Below are 15,205 nucleotides of genomic sequence, written 5' to 3' on the forward strand. Positions count from 1 at the left end.
TGTGATCCAACACACTGCACTTTTGTTTGTCAAACACGTTATTTGGTGAAAATTATTCGATCAAAAACAAGATTTCTGTAGAAGTTGGAAGAGTGAGCCTACAAAGTTTGGCTTGAAACTCTCCTACTTTACTACTATCTCAAACCATTTCCTTTATAAACACAGAAGGATCTCAGTAATTTATTTGTAACATGTGACGCCCCCTTAGACTCTCATGTGACCGCAACGACCCAAAAACACATTACAAACAATGCTCTTATCTGGCTCCGACACTAGCGTGACAAACTATATATGAATGAACAAAGGCATATTTCACTACATAATTATAAACACAAGATATGAAGAGCTTGTTTCCAAAACCGCTTACATCCACTTTCGGTGATTTCGAGAAAACCACGAAAAACGTTTATGACAGTTTCGCTTGGTAAATGTAATGCGCTTTTGATTTCTAACGATGTATCACTACCTACTGAATTGAGCCATGACGTTTGTCCAGATCTAAGGAATATTAGAAGGCTTAGAATCGCCTTTTTATAAAATTAGAAATGTGGATATAAGCGGTTTTGGAAATAAACTGGACAATAAAAATTGCCAAAATGACAGAAACCAATTTTTGAAAACATTTTTCCAAGCTGACCACCACTAATTCATCACCACAATCCAAATCCACTTTAAACAAAGCAAAAAAACACAGCTTTAAAGCTCAAGTAGGCTACTAAGCAGTCTAAGCACCGTTGGTAGCTGCAACAATAGGCTGCAAGCCTATAACAGTGCTTATCAGTGTTGCCAGGTAGTAGATGCTTCAAACAACCAAACACATTTCAAATTTTGCCAAACTGACCAGAAACTGACTGTCAACTCACCAAAAATGTTTGCCAAAATTCTGCCATCTCAAAATTTTACTGCCAAACAACGTAAAATTCTACCAAATCTCGAATTTGGTAGTGAAATTTGCCAAATGGTAACACTGCTGCTTATCAAGAAACGATGACGAAAACGGTTTAACAATCAGCGATATGTCACGTCATACAATGGCTTAATATGATTGGTTAATTGTGGATACAAGTGGTTTTGGAAACAAAGTGTGATGGCGCGTAAGCAGTTTTGGAAAAAAACGCACTTTTTAGTGTCGAATTTGAAACAGAAAGAGGTTTTGGAAAAACAGGAATGGATAGTAGGTACCTATGGTAATACTCTACCTAATGATACTCTAAACTCAATTTTGGTAAAAGTGGCGCCTAAGCAGTTTTGGAACTGGGCTCTTCATATACTGTTTTAATTCTAAATATAGGTTACTATACTAGTTTAATCGATATACTAGTTTGATCGATATATTATTTCAATCCATAAACTAGTTTAATCGATATACTAGTTTAATCGATATACTAGTTTAATTGTTATACTAGTTTAATCGTTATACTAGTTTAATCGATATACTAGTTTAATCGATATACTAGTTTAATCGTTATACTAGTTTAATCGATATACAAGTTTAATCGATATACTAGTTTAATCGTTATACTAGTTTAATCAATATACTAGTTTAATCGTTATACTAGTTTAATCGTTATACTAGTTTAATCGATATACTAGTTTAATCGTTATACTAGTTTAATCAATATACTAGTTTAATCGTTATACTAGTTCAATCGATATACTAGTTTAATCGTTATGCTAGTTTAATCGTTATACTAGTTTAATCGATATACTGGTTTAATCGGTATACTAGTTTAATCGATATACTAGTTTAATCGATATACAAGTTTTATCGATATACTATTTTAATCGATATACTAGTTTAATCATTATACTAGTTTAATCGATATACTAGTTTAATCGATGTACTAGTTTAATCGTTATACTAGTTTAATCGTTGTACTAGATTAATCGTTATACTAGTTTATTAGATATAATAGTTTAATCGATATACAAGTTTTATCGATATACTAGTTTAGTCGATGTACTAGTTTATTCGATATACTAGTTTAATCGATATACTAGTTTAATCGTTAGACTAGTTTAATAGATATAATATACTAGTTTATTCGATGTACTAGTTTAATCGATATACTAGTTTACTCGATGTAGGCTACTAGTTTAATCGACATACTAGTTTAGTAGATATACTAGTTTAATCGATATACTAGTTTACTCGATACACAAGTTTAATCGATATACTAGTTTAAGTGATATACTAGTTTATTCGGTATACTAGTTTGATCGATATACTAGTTTAATCGATATACTAGTTTAATCAATATACTAGTTTAATCGATATACTAGTTTTATCGATATAATATTTTAATCGATGTACTAGTTTAATCGATATACTAGTTTAATCGATATACTAGTTTAATCGATATACTAGTTTAATCGATATACCAGTTTAATCGACATACTAATTTAATCGATGTACTAGTTTAATCGATATACTAGTTTAATCGATGTACTAGTTTAATCGACATACTAGTTTAATCGATATACTAGTTTAATCGATATACTAGTTTAATCATTATACTAGTTTAATCGATATACTAGTTTAATCGATGTACTAGTTTAATCGTTATACTAGTTTAATCGATGTACTAGATTAATCGTTATACTAGTTTAATATAGATATAATAGTTTAATCGATATACTAGTTTAATCGATATACTAGTTTAGTCGATGTACTAGTTTAATCGATATACTAGTTTAATAGATATACTAGTTTAATCAATATACTAGTTTATCCGATATACTAATTTAATCGTTAGACTAGTTTAATAGATATAATATACTAGTTTAGTCGATGTACTAGTTTAATCGATATACTAGTTTACTCGATGTAGGCTACTAGTTTAATCGACATACTAGTTTAATCGATATATTAGTTTAATCGATATACTAGTTTACTCGATACACAAGTTTAATCGATATACTAGTTTAATCGATATACTAGTTTATTCGGTATACTAGTTTGATCGATATACTAGTTTAATCGATATACTAGTTTAATCGATATACTAGTTTAATCGATATACTAGTTTTATCGATATAATATTTTAATCGATGTACTAGTTTAATCGATATACTAGTTTAATCGATATACTAGTTTAATCGATATACTAGTTTAATCGATATACCAGTTTAATCGACATACTAGTTTAATCGATGTACTAGTTTAATCGATATACTAGTTTAATCGATGTACTAGTTTAATCGACATACTAGTTTAATCGATATACTAGTTTAATCGATATACTAGTTTAATCGATATACTAATTTAATCGATGTACTAGTTTAATCGATATACTAGTTTAATCGATGTACTAGTTTAATCGATATACTAGTTTAATCGATGTAGGCTACCACTTTAATCGACATACTTGTTTTATCGATATACTAGTTTAATCGATATACTAGTTTAATCGATATGCTAGATTAATCGATATACTAGTTTAATCGATGTAGGCTACCAGTTTAATCGACATACTTGTTTTATCGATATACTAGTTTAATCGATATACTAGTTTAATCGATATGCTAGATTAATCGATATACTAGTTTAATCGATGTAGGCTACCAGTTTAATCGACATACTTGTTTTATCGATATACTAGTTTAATCGATATGCTAGATTAATCGATATGCTAGTTTAATCGATGTACTAGTTTAATCGATATACTAGTTTAATCGATATGCTAGATTAATCGATATGCTAGTTTACTCGATGTACTAGTTTAATCGATATGCTAGATTAATCGATATGCTAGTTTAATCGATGTACTAGTTTAATCGATATACTAGTTTAATCGATATACAAGTTTAATCAATATACTAGTTTAATCGATATACAAGTTTAATCGATATACTAGTTTAATCGATATATTAGTTTAATCGTTATACTAGTTTAATCGATATACTAGTTTAATCGTTATACTGTTTTAATCGATATACTAGTTTAATCGTTATACTACTTTAATCGATATACTAGTTTAATCGTTATACTATTTTAATCGATATACTAGTTTAATCGTTATACTAGTTCAATCGATATACTAGTTTAATCGATTTACAAGTTTAATTGATATACTATTTTAATCGATATACTAGTTTAATAGATATACTAGTTTAATCGATATACAAGTTTAATTGATATACTAGTTTAATCGATAGGCTTATACTAGTTTACTCGATACACAAGTTTAATCGATATACTAGTTTAATCGTTATACTAGTTTAATCGATATACTAGTTTAATCAATATACTAGTTTAATCGATATACAAGTTTAATCGATATACTAGTTTAATCGTTATACTAGTTTACTCGATACACAAGTTTAATCGATATACTAGTTTAATCGATATACTAGTTTAATCGATATACTAGTTTAATCGATATATTAGTTTAATCGATATACTAGTTTACTCAATACACAAGTTTAATCGATATACTAGTTTAATCGATATACTAGTTTAATCGATATACTAGTTTAATCGATATACTAGTTTAATCGATATATTAGTTTAATCGATATACTAGTTTACTCGATACACAAGTTTAATCGATATACTAGTTTAATCGATATATTAGTTTAATCGATATACTAGTTTACTCGATACACAAGTTTAATCGATATACTAGTTTAATCGATATACTAGTTTGATCGATATACTAGTTTAATCGATATACTAGTTTAATCGATATATTAGTTTAATCGATATACTAGTTTACTCGATACACAAGTTTAATCGATATACTAGTTTAATCGATATACTAGTTTGATGGATATACTAGTTTAATCGATATACTAGTTTAATCGTTATACTAGTTTAATCGATATACTGGTTTAATCGATATACTAGTTTAATCGATATATTAGTTTAATCGATATACTAGTTTACTCGATACACAAGTTTAATCGATATACTAGTTTAATCGATATATTAGTTTAATCGATATACTAGTTTACTCGATACACAAGTTTAATCGATATACTAGTTTAATCGATATATTAGTTTAATCGATATACTAGTTTACTCGATACACAAGTTTAATCGATATACTAGTTTAATCGATATACTAGTTTGATGGATATACTAGTTTAATCGATATACTAGTTTAATCGATATATTAGTTTAATCGATATACTAGTTTACTCGATACACAAGTTTAATCGATATACTAGTTTAATCGATATACTAGTTTGATGGATATACTAGTTTAATCGATATACTAGTTTAATCGTTATACTAGTTTAATCGATATACTGGTTTAATCGATATACTAGTTTAATCGATATACAAGTTTGATGGATATACTAGTTTAATCGATATACTAGTTTGATGGATATACTAGTTTAATCGATATATTAGTTTAATCGATATACTAGTTTACTCGATACACAAGTTTAATCGATATACTAGTTTAATCGATATACTAGTTTGATGGATATACTAGTTTAATCGATATACTAGTTTAATCGTTATACTAGTTTAATCGATATACTAGTTTAATCGATATACTAGTTTGATGGATATACTAGTTTAATCGATATACTAGTTTAATCGTTATACTAGTTTAATCGATATACTAGTTTAATCGTTATACTAGTTTAATCGATATACTAGTTTAATCGATATACTAGTTTGATGGATATACTAGTTTAATCGATATACTAGTTTAATCGTTATACTAGCTTAATCGATATACTAGTTTAATCAATATACTAGTTTACTCGATACACAAGTTTAATCGATATACAAGTTTAATCGATATACTAGTTTAATCGATATACTAGTTTAATCGTTATACTAGTTTAATCGATATACTAGTTTGATGGATATACTAGTTTAATCGATATACTAGTTTGATGGATATACTAGTTTAATCGATATACTAGTTTAATCGATATACTAGTTTAATCAATATACTAGTTTAATCGATGTACTAGTTTAATCGATATACTAGTTTAATCGATATACTAGTTTAATCGATATACTAGTTAAATCGATATACTGGTTTAATCGATATACTGGTTTAATCGATATACTAGTTTAATCGATATACAAGTTCAATCGATATATACTAGCTTAATCGATATACAAGTTTAATCGATATACTAGTTTAATCGATATACTAGTTTCATCGATATACTGGTTTAATCGATATACTATTGGCATGCACATAGTCAAATGCTTTCATTTTATATTGTAATTATTTGTTTTTGAAATAAATGCTTAGTTTGTGTATTCTGAAAACATATGTTGCAAAAAAGCTCTAAAATTGCGAATTTTGCTGGCATTTAATCATTTCATGTCCGATTTTCTTCGTTCGATTTTTAATTTTGATGATTTGTGAACATTCAAAAAATACTTTGAAAGAAATTATTTTTTCCTATAATAAATGCTGCATTTTTCATATTCATACTACATCAAGCGGTTTTGAGGTTATTGTGATGAATTGCTTCTCCTCAGGTGGTCTTGGCTGCTTAGCATGGTAGTATTTCTCATGACAAATCAAGATGAATGAAAGCATAAAATAGTTGTAGCGATCCCAGCCAGCAAATCATTTTTTTCATATTGATTCAACGTTAGCAGATTGATTTTCTGGTTGCAGTAACTCTAGTTTATCACATTCTTTCCCAGCCAGCAAAATTGGTCCTTTTTTCATTCATTTAACGTCTGCAGACGTCGAACCATTGTTGAAAGTGGTGGGTTCACTGGCTGGGTTAGAAGTATAGGTAACACGATTTCCAGTCAGTTGTTTTGTCAGGCGTTTCATTTCATAAAGTGTAGCTTTCATTTTAACTTGCCAAAATGTTTAAGAATCACAAGAAGAAAAATCTTTTTGATACTTTTGAATGTAGCTAAACGTTGAAACAATATAAAAGCCAACTTTTCTGCTTGGGCTGCCTGCTTTTTGCTAAATTTCCCAGACAGCAAAACCCGTCATTTTTCAGACGTTGAATCAATGTAAAAATGACGGGTTTGTCTGTCTGGGTTGTTTAACTTGAGTCTGGCAATGTCGAGACAATGTAAGAAAAGTTAATTTTACTTTTCATGATTCAAAATGAAATGTACCATAATTCTCAACACACATCGAATGATCGTGGAGTTATGAAAAATTCAGTTTAGCGAAACACAATGCTCGCTGTTCTGTCGCGAGCAGTCAGGTAGTGCTGACGCCAGGAAGATCGCTCCTTCTCAACTGTACATGTCATGAATGGCAATAACATACATAGTTTCAACATGTGCTTTGTGCAAAAAGGCATGTTGCATGATGAGGAACTTTGCCGAGATTATTTCTTTTTTTGGAATAATCTGTTCCTCTGATGTCGTCTACACATATGGTACAAAACGCTTTGTGGATGGCTGTGGTTGATGATTCGGTTGTGATTAGCTCTGTTTTTCTTTTCAGAAGTAGCAAAGTGTAAATACTAAACTAAAGGAGTGGATATTTCCTAGTTGCCAAAGTTTGCTTTTTATGTTATGAACACGTCTTATCTTCGTAAAAACTGGTCAATTTTACTTGCCTTGCAATGACGCAACAAAAACTGCCTGAATTGAGATAAAACGATAAATTGTACTATGAGTCCCATTGCGTTTCGTTCTTAGTTTTATTGTGTGATTGATGACTTGACTCGCGGTTGACTGCGGCCACTGTGTATACAATAGTAGAAGCGATGAGTCATTTCGATGCCGATTGCCAAAATCTAGGAACTTAGACAAAATTTCTGAACAACCTGTGACAAAATGGTTATTGTGAACCACATAGGGTCGAATGCAGAAAGGTAGCTCAAAACTAGTTTTAAGAAAGCCGGGCTTAAATAGTGGCTTGAGCCGAGTTTTGCGCTGCAGAAACTATTCTTACTTTAAGCTTAGCTTAAAACTCGTTTCATTTCAGGTTTTGAGCCACCAATTTAAGTCGCCAAAAATGGCGACTTAACAGCGGCAGATCTTGACTTAAGCATTTTTGCAAACTGGATTTCAAAGGATTTCAGTGAAGTTGTGTGTTCGGTGGAAGTTCCTGGCCATGATGCGAAAATATTTGTAATGCGTAATTCTGCATCAACAATGCACTGGGTATTTATTGAGAAATAGCCTTTCCTGTTCCAGAAAATTTCAGCGTTTTCACCAATTGCATCTATTACACAAGGAAAATAGGCAATACCTTAAAACTTCTGTTTGGTATTTAGAATTTCTGCTGGCGATGATGGAAACTTTATGTATGTGTTTTTCCTTGCAGCAATGTACGCTGAAACTTTTTTTACTGTACGCAGGGCCGTAGCCAGACTGCAGAGCAAGGGTGGCCCAAATTTTTTTAGGGGGGGGCAAAAAAATTTAAATGGGCAAAGTCATTATATCTGTAGCTGTTGCTCGAGAATGTTTGGATTTTGCCAGGGGGGCAAGGCCCCCCTGGCCCCCGGCTGGCTACGGGCCTGACTGTACGGCATACAGTCGTTTGGTGACATTGAATCAAGTCACCATCACTCAGTTTAAAATGTCCAGTTGCATAGAATCTTAAGGTAACAAGCAACTGTAGCATTGGTAAGAGGGATTGACTTCGCTCTGTGAAACTATCGGATAGTTGCTGGCACAGTTCTACTACAACAGCTTTGCTAAATCTGTAGCGTGCATGAAGCTGGTCATCATCGTAATAATCAAATGGATTTTGTGCATCCCTAATCATCCTGCGTGATAAGTTAACCGTTGGTTCTTCATCTTCAATGAATCTTTCAAGCAAGTCTAATGTATCCATAAAGTACCGTATGTTATTGCTAAAAAGTAAACCGTTTTCTGGTAAAAAATAAACAAACGTTTGTTATCCTCCTCTTGCTAGCAAACAAAATATTGGATGCATGATTAACCAATGCTTATCACTTCGGCAATTTTATGTTTTTGTTGTAAAAACTATTTCCGAAGTATACCTGCAGAGGCTGTAGTACAGCATGCAGGTAAGCTATTTTATGGCTATACATTCAGTAAGATGAGGCTCTGCCTTTCTACAACCATTTTTTATCAACGAAGTTCTGTAGATATAAAAGAAAAAACTCTACAGTACTTGTACAAGTTGCTGTTTGTTCATACTTGCTAGTTGATTTTTTGGCTCTCATAAAGAATCATCTCTCTCTCGCCATTTTGTAGACTTCAATAATACTTTTAATTTTTATTAATAGCCTACGCAGGCGCGAATCTAAGAGTTTTTTTCGGGGGGGGCCAGAAAATTTGAAAATCAATTAAAAAGAAAGAAAAAGCTAAACAGATATGAACAATGATACTACGACATATACGATATGCTATAAAATAGACATTAAAACAACCATTTTCATCAATTGTGATGCCGAGGGACTAATATCAGCTGTTTAGAAGCATATCAAATCATTTGATGCGGAAACATACAGTTTTTCACAAAACTTCGGGGGGGGGGGGGCCGGGCCCCCTGGGCCCCCCCATAAATTCGCGCCTGGGGCCTACCCCTCCCTATTTAGCCCCTTGACAAACCTCCAGATAGTTTTGGTTCACTGCTATTTTTCAGTTACAATGTTGTTAAAAAACAACTGCTACTTGTAGCCTACAAATTGTTGTCTACCACTACATGCTTGCTAGTCGGCAGCCGTGGCCGAGTGGTTAGCACGTTGGGCTCGCAGTCGAGAGCCTGCATGTTCGACTCCAGCCACCCGCACTTGCTGTTGTTTCTCTGGGCAAGAAACTTAACGATAATTGCCTCTACCTAGTGATCGATTTCGAGTAATGGGTAGTACCAAATTGAAGTCATAAGTAGAGTAGACAACCGGAAACAGACATTGTCGTCGGCTGCAGCGTGGGTCAGGTGTATGTCGGAAGGCGTACACCGATGCATAGCGCTCAAGTCCGCTTTCCCGCAATGCAGGATAAAGATAAACAAACAAACAAAACAAACATGCTTTGTCAAAAATCACTATGGCAAGTCGAGTGACGTCACACTTTGCGTCAAAAACGTGGCTTAAAACCAGTTTTATTATGAAGCGCAGCTCAAAGAGTGGCTTGGCCAAGCGATCTTGCAAATTAGTTTCTGCATCGCGCTCAAGCTTTAAACCGAGCTTGACTAAAACTCCGCTTGCCTGAGAAGAGCTTGGCGTTAAGCTAGGCTTATTTTGAGCTACCTTTCTGCATTCGACCCTCAGTGTTCCAAAAATAGCCAAATTAGGTTTAAACGATGCTCAAATGATAAAAAGTAAAAGTCAAGAAATATCAGCGTTTTAGGAAAATTCCTTCTATATAAAATTTCAAAACTAGTGAAGGGCGTGGCCATTTGACTACGTCTGATAACAGGTCGAGTTAATCGATATACAAGTTTAATCGATAGGCTATACTAGTTTAATCGATATACAAGTTTAATCGATATACTAGGTTGATCTATATACTAGTTTAATCGATATACTAGTTTAATGGATAACTTGTTGCATAAAAACAAACTGAACTATTAGTTGAGTAAGAGATGTGTTTGCTTCTGAAATTTGAAATGCTTTTGTTATTTTGAAACTGTAGAAAATATCTGCTCTAAACTACACTTCGCAACATAAACAAATAAACATACGTGCTCTCTATAAACAAATAAACAAAAGAAGCCGAGTAAACTTGTTAGATTTAACTTTACATTTATTTATAACATTTAAAGAAAACAAAAATTACATTAAATTAGTTAGGAATTAAAATTAATCAACTAAGAAGATATCAAAAATAATGAACCCAAACTGTAAATAATAAACTCATATTCAGCAAAATTTTTATACGATGGTAGAAGTATGGGATTGCTCACTCAAAAGCAAGGTGTACAACTGGAGGGTTATAGTGTTATGACAAAATTTGATGCAACTACAGCTTGAGGTCTACTGCCATATGTCGCATACTCAGGTGCAGTTTTTATGACCTGCCCACATGTGTACAAAGTGTGTATCGCCAAAATAAATGTAGGAAATATTTGATATCATGTTTATTTAATAGTATTCAAGTCATGATAATGCAGGGGTAGACTTCACGCAACACAGGAAACGGTAGGCAGCCTCACACTGCTGCAGTAAGGTTTTGCAGATTTTCTAGCACCCAAAATTTTAACCAAGTATAGCAATTCATTTCATGAGAATGAATTTACCTAAAAGCAAAGAAAACGTTTTGCAGTTCTGCTAATTATTGAACTTCTTAGTAACCCTCCAGCTGTCCATTTTGCAAGAAAAATCAGTAAAGCGAGTCGTCCCGGTATTCTGCTGTCCCTAAATTTTTATAGCACTGAAGATGAAAATAGTTTAGTTATTGAAACTTTTCCTGAACATGAGTTCAGTGTCTAAATTTTGGGCTCTTGCTTGATGAGGTTAACCAAGCGTTTCAACTATTTTGCTTCTGTTGTGAATTGCCCTAAACTTGCCTGAGTTCATTTGTATTCGTTGATTGACACGTTTGTTTTACACGTTCTGAATTTTGCCTGTGTTCCTTGTGCGTTCGCCCTTTTGCGTCCGCCCCGTTAGCTCAGTGGTTACGCGCCCGGCTCAAGATCACGCTGCGCTGGTTCGACTCCCGGGGGTGTGCGCTTGAGCAACGCATTTTCAAGACTACTCTCCATTCAGCTGCACTTCGTGAATGGAATAATTCCCCGGCAACAAGACTTCAACAATCGGAAAACTTCAATCAGTCAAATTGGTAACCGGCCCTGCGTCAAGAGCCTCTACAAGTATGTGAAACTACCAGGAATAACCAATCAAGGCTTTGTCACTCCGAGGATAAAGGTTCCAAACCAAACCAGCGTTGACTAGTCAGTTCATTACAAACCCGATCAGTTGTGCAAATGTTTAGTTGCCAGTCAGATGCCTAATTCTATTCTCTGTTATGTGCTTTATTGTCAGTAACTCTTTGTGTTTTTAGATGCTTCACTTCTAAGTTAATTAAAGCTTTCAATAAAGTAAAGGTTCATCACAGGTTCTAATTTGATCACTTTCTCAATTAGTCAATTTTACATTAAGGACACAAAATCATTTGATTTCAATTTTTTTTTTTTGTGTGAAATTTATTTCAAACAAGTTCTTCTGAGTTTGTTTCGGCTACGTTTGGAGACGTTGAAACGATATAAATACGACATTTTAGCTGGCAAGATGGTTTGGCTTCCAGTCTAAATGTCATTACAGCGACGTCCACGTACAATCAACTCTTTAGGTAAAAACTTCTAAGAATAATCAAGCAAGGCGCGAGCACAATCAATTACGCCAAGAGCCAACAAGCGGCTCTGGCAATGTGTGAAGGCAAACGAGCCTTCGGAACAATGACGTCATGTGATTTGAGCATTGATAGCTGTCGAATAACAAAATATATTTAAATAACAAGGGCATTGTGAAATTTGTCGAAATAATAATAATTAGCCACATTTCTGCAGCCTTCTAAGGCAAACTTGGGTAGAGAGGTTAAAACAGACATAGCTCAGTAACAGTATGGCATTTATCATTATAACACAGAAATACAGTTGTGGTCCTGTGTATTTCACTCTTTAGATTTTGTTTTTGTGCTTTAGTCCATCTTGTACGATCTGTTTGGATACTTTTCTTCTGAACTTTTCCTCCATCAAATACTTGGTCCGTTGTGTTATGTAGTCAATTTGTATGGGAGCAGGATAGGCAGTTTTTCAATGTTTAGATTAAACAATATGTTTGATGTTAGACTGTGTTTCTCTGGTACTTTTTGTGTAATATATAATTATTTTTTTTAAACGCTTGATAAGAATTATACGTATAGCCAAAAACGTTCGCTTTATTTTTGTGTCATGATGCTAAATCTCGTTTTGTTGCTGAGCTGTGTCTGTTTTAAGGAAGTGATTTTCAAAGTTCTTTGGACTACGGCACACCAAAGAACTTCGGAATCTACTGCGACACATTCACTTACTACGTCAATGTCTTTTCACTTTTTGATCGAAGCTGAAAAACGATAAAACAATTACTAGCGAACTTTGCTCAATGACAATAGAAAACCGAATGGAATATCGATTATTACGATTGTTACGAGAAATATTTGTCGACTCATTGTTACGAAGTAATTGTTGTCAGCAAATCTAATAACGAATAGCGACGTTGAATATGGTAAGTAAATATTCAACGTTGTTTTTTCGTTATTAGATTTGTTGATAACTATTTCGTTACAATGAGTCGACAAATATTTCACGTCACAATCGATGATATTCCACTCGGGATTTCTGTTTTCATTGAGGAAATTGTTAAAAATTGTCCCTAGCAATTGTTTAATTCCATTTATTTTCACATAGACGTGGGCAGTGTACGAGCATCGGCTGTTGAAGCTGCGTAGATTGTCCAAGTTCATAGCCACGCAATCCTCGTCATATCCACTGTAACTGCTTGGTTGTCCTCTTCCCCACAAACCATTAGTTACAAGATTGCCATTGATCCATCTCCAAGTTTCTGCTTCCTCGATATCATTCATTCCAATCCACATGCGGATTCTTGGATTCAAACCGTCCACGATGAGCCTGACAACACAGTGAAACATGAGAGCAATGATGCAGATGGGAAGTGAAATAACGAATCACTACTTTCACTGTTGCATGTCATTCAATTGTATTTTGTGATGTTAAACAATTACTGTAGATATGTAATTGCTTAATATAAAATATTTCCATCCATGGCTTCAAAATTTTACAATCTTAGTTTAAAAGGTCAAAGGTCAGTTCAAAACAAAATTTCAAAACCGTGTTAGGTCTTTTAAATAGTCAATATACAAAAGTGAAACTGAACTTTCCTATTTAAATTTCCTGGAATTCCCTAATTAATGTGGTCATTAAAAAATCAAACCAGAAAATTTACCATCAAGTGAAAAAATTGTTACCAGTCCGAAGCCAAACCAATGTGGATCCAAAAGATGATGCGATCTATGACTCAGCGAAAAAGTATCTATTGCCACTGCAGATTCTTCTATACATCAATAAAGTAGCAGAACTAATTTCGAGGTGAAGACTCGGAAACAAATTTAGTCTAAAAAACTACAAATAGTTTTTACTCAATTCATTTCTACCATATGGACTTTCGATATGTTGCAGTTTCACCAAGCATGTCAATCAAAATCAACTCTTAATCTTATTGACTTTACAAAACGGGTTTGCCAGTAATTTTGAAATCACAACCTAATATTATGCGGTAATTTTCACTAGTAAATTGTTGGAGACATTTTTACACTAAGCAATCTCAACTGATTGCTTCCCAACAGTTGGTAGCGTTTCCATTCTTTCTGTTTATTTTTCGGTTTGTGCATAAAGATTGTTTAACATAAAACCTACTGTAAGTAGAGAAGAATATTTCTTTTTGCTGTATGTCTATAAATTTAATCACTTGTCAGCTTGAATAATTGGCAAATCGTTTTGATTTTTCAGTGTAAAGCTTGCGAATAAAGATTGTTCTAAGTAGCCTATAGCAGAGTTTTTTTACATGTTGTTGGCTGTAGATTTAGTTACTTGTCAGCTTGAATAACTGGCAAATCGTTTCGACTTTACAAACAAACGAAATTAGTTTTTAGATGAAACTTAGAGAATTTTTTTTTTATCGCAACAAAATATTTTTGTTTGGTCAATGTTGATATTGAAATGAACACTTCGTTTCTTTAGTTCAGAAGAGATTTTTAACCAGGGGTATATGTACTCATTTAGGTCAGGGCCTCCGAGAAAAATCAAGACTGGTCGAGAATCTATTCAAAAATGGGGCCCCTCTCAAAAACACAATTTTTAGCAAAAATTAATGACAACGAATTTGTATCATGTTTTTATTGTCATCATGCTTTCATTGTCATTTTGATCCCAATCGTTTTTCTCGTTCATTATCATCTCCATAAGTTTTTGCTATTTTCTTCTATGTTGAAGTTCTCATTGTATCGCTTTTACATCTTTCACCAGTTTTCTGTTTTTCTTGAATACTAACCCAAAGTCAAATTCCGTTTTATTTCAACTTGCACTGAAAGTCACATTTCTTCCTTCTTCTTTCTTAAACCAAGTATTTCTAACACACAAGTCTTTTGGTCGCAGAATTCAAGTACTCGCCTTCCATCACGATTCCTTTCTCACACGCCAAACCCTCCATAGACATCTGTAAACTTATCAATTTGTTTTGCAACTTCCCCATTAAAGTCCCCAATAGAATTTAATGATCACTTACATGGGCCATTTTGTCATAATACCTTTAATTTTCTGTATCTGGTCTT

At 33.1% G+C, this 15,205-nt stretch overlaps 1 long non-coding RNA gene across 1 annotated transcript; it reads left to right on the forward strand.

The window, feature by feature from the left end:
- Nucleotides 1-1,073: 1,073 nt before the first annotated feature.
- Nucleotides 1,074-14,418, forward strand: LOC145784828 (uncharacterized). The gene is made up of 2 exons (XR_014291054.1): nt 1,074-1,187; nt 13,266-14,418. It is a non-coding gene; the product is annotated as an uncharacterized LOC145784828 (long non-coding RNA).
- The last annotated feature ends 787 nt before the right edge of the window (nt 14,419-15,205 follow it).

The sequence above is a fragment of the Aplidium turbinatum genome, chromosome 15 (assembly GCF_918807975.1).
Source record: "Aplidium turbinatum chromosome 15, kaAplTurb1.1, whole genome shotgun sequence".
In the NCBI taxonomy this organism is placed as follows: Eukaryota; Metazoa; Chordata; class Ascidiacea; order Aplousobranchia; family Polyclinidae; genus Aplidium; species Aplidium turbinatum.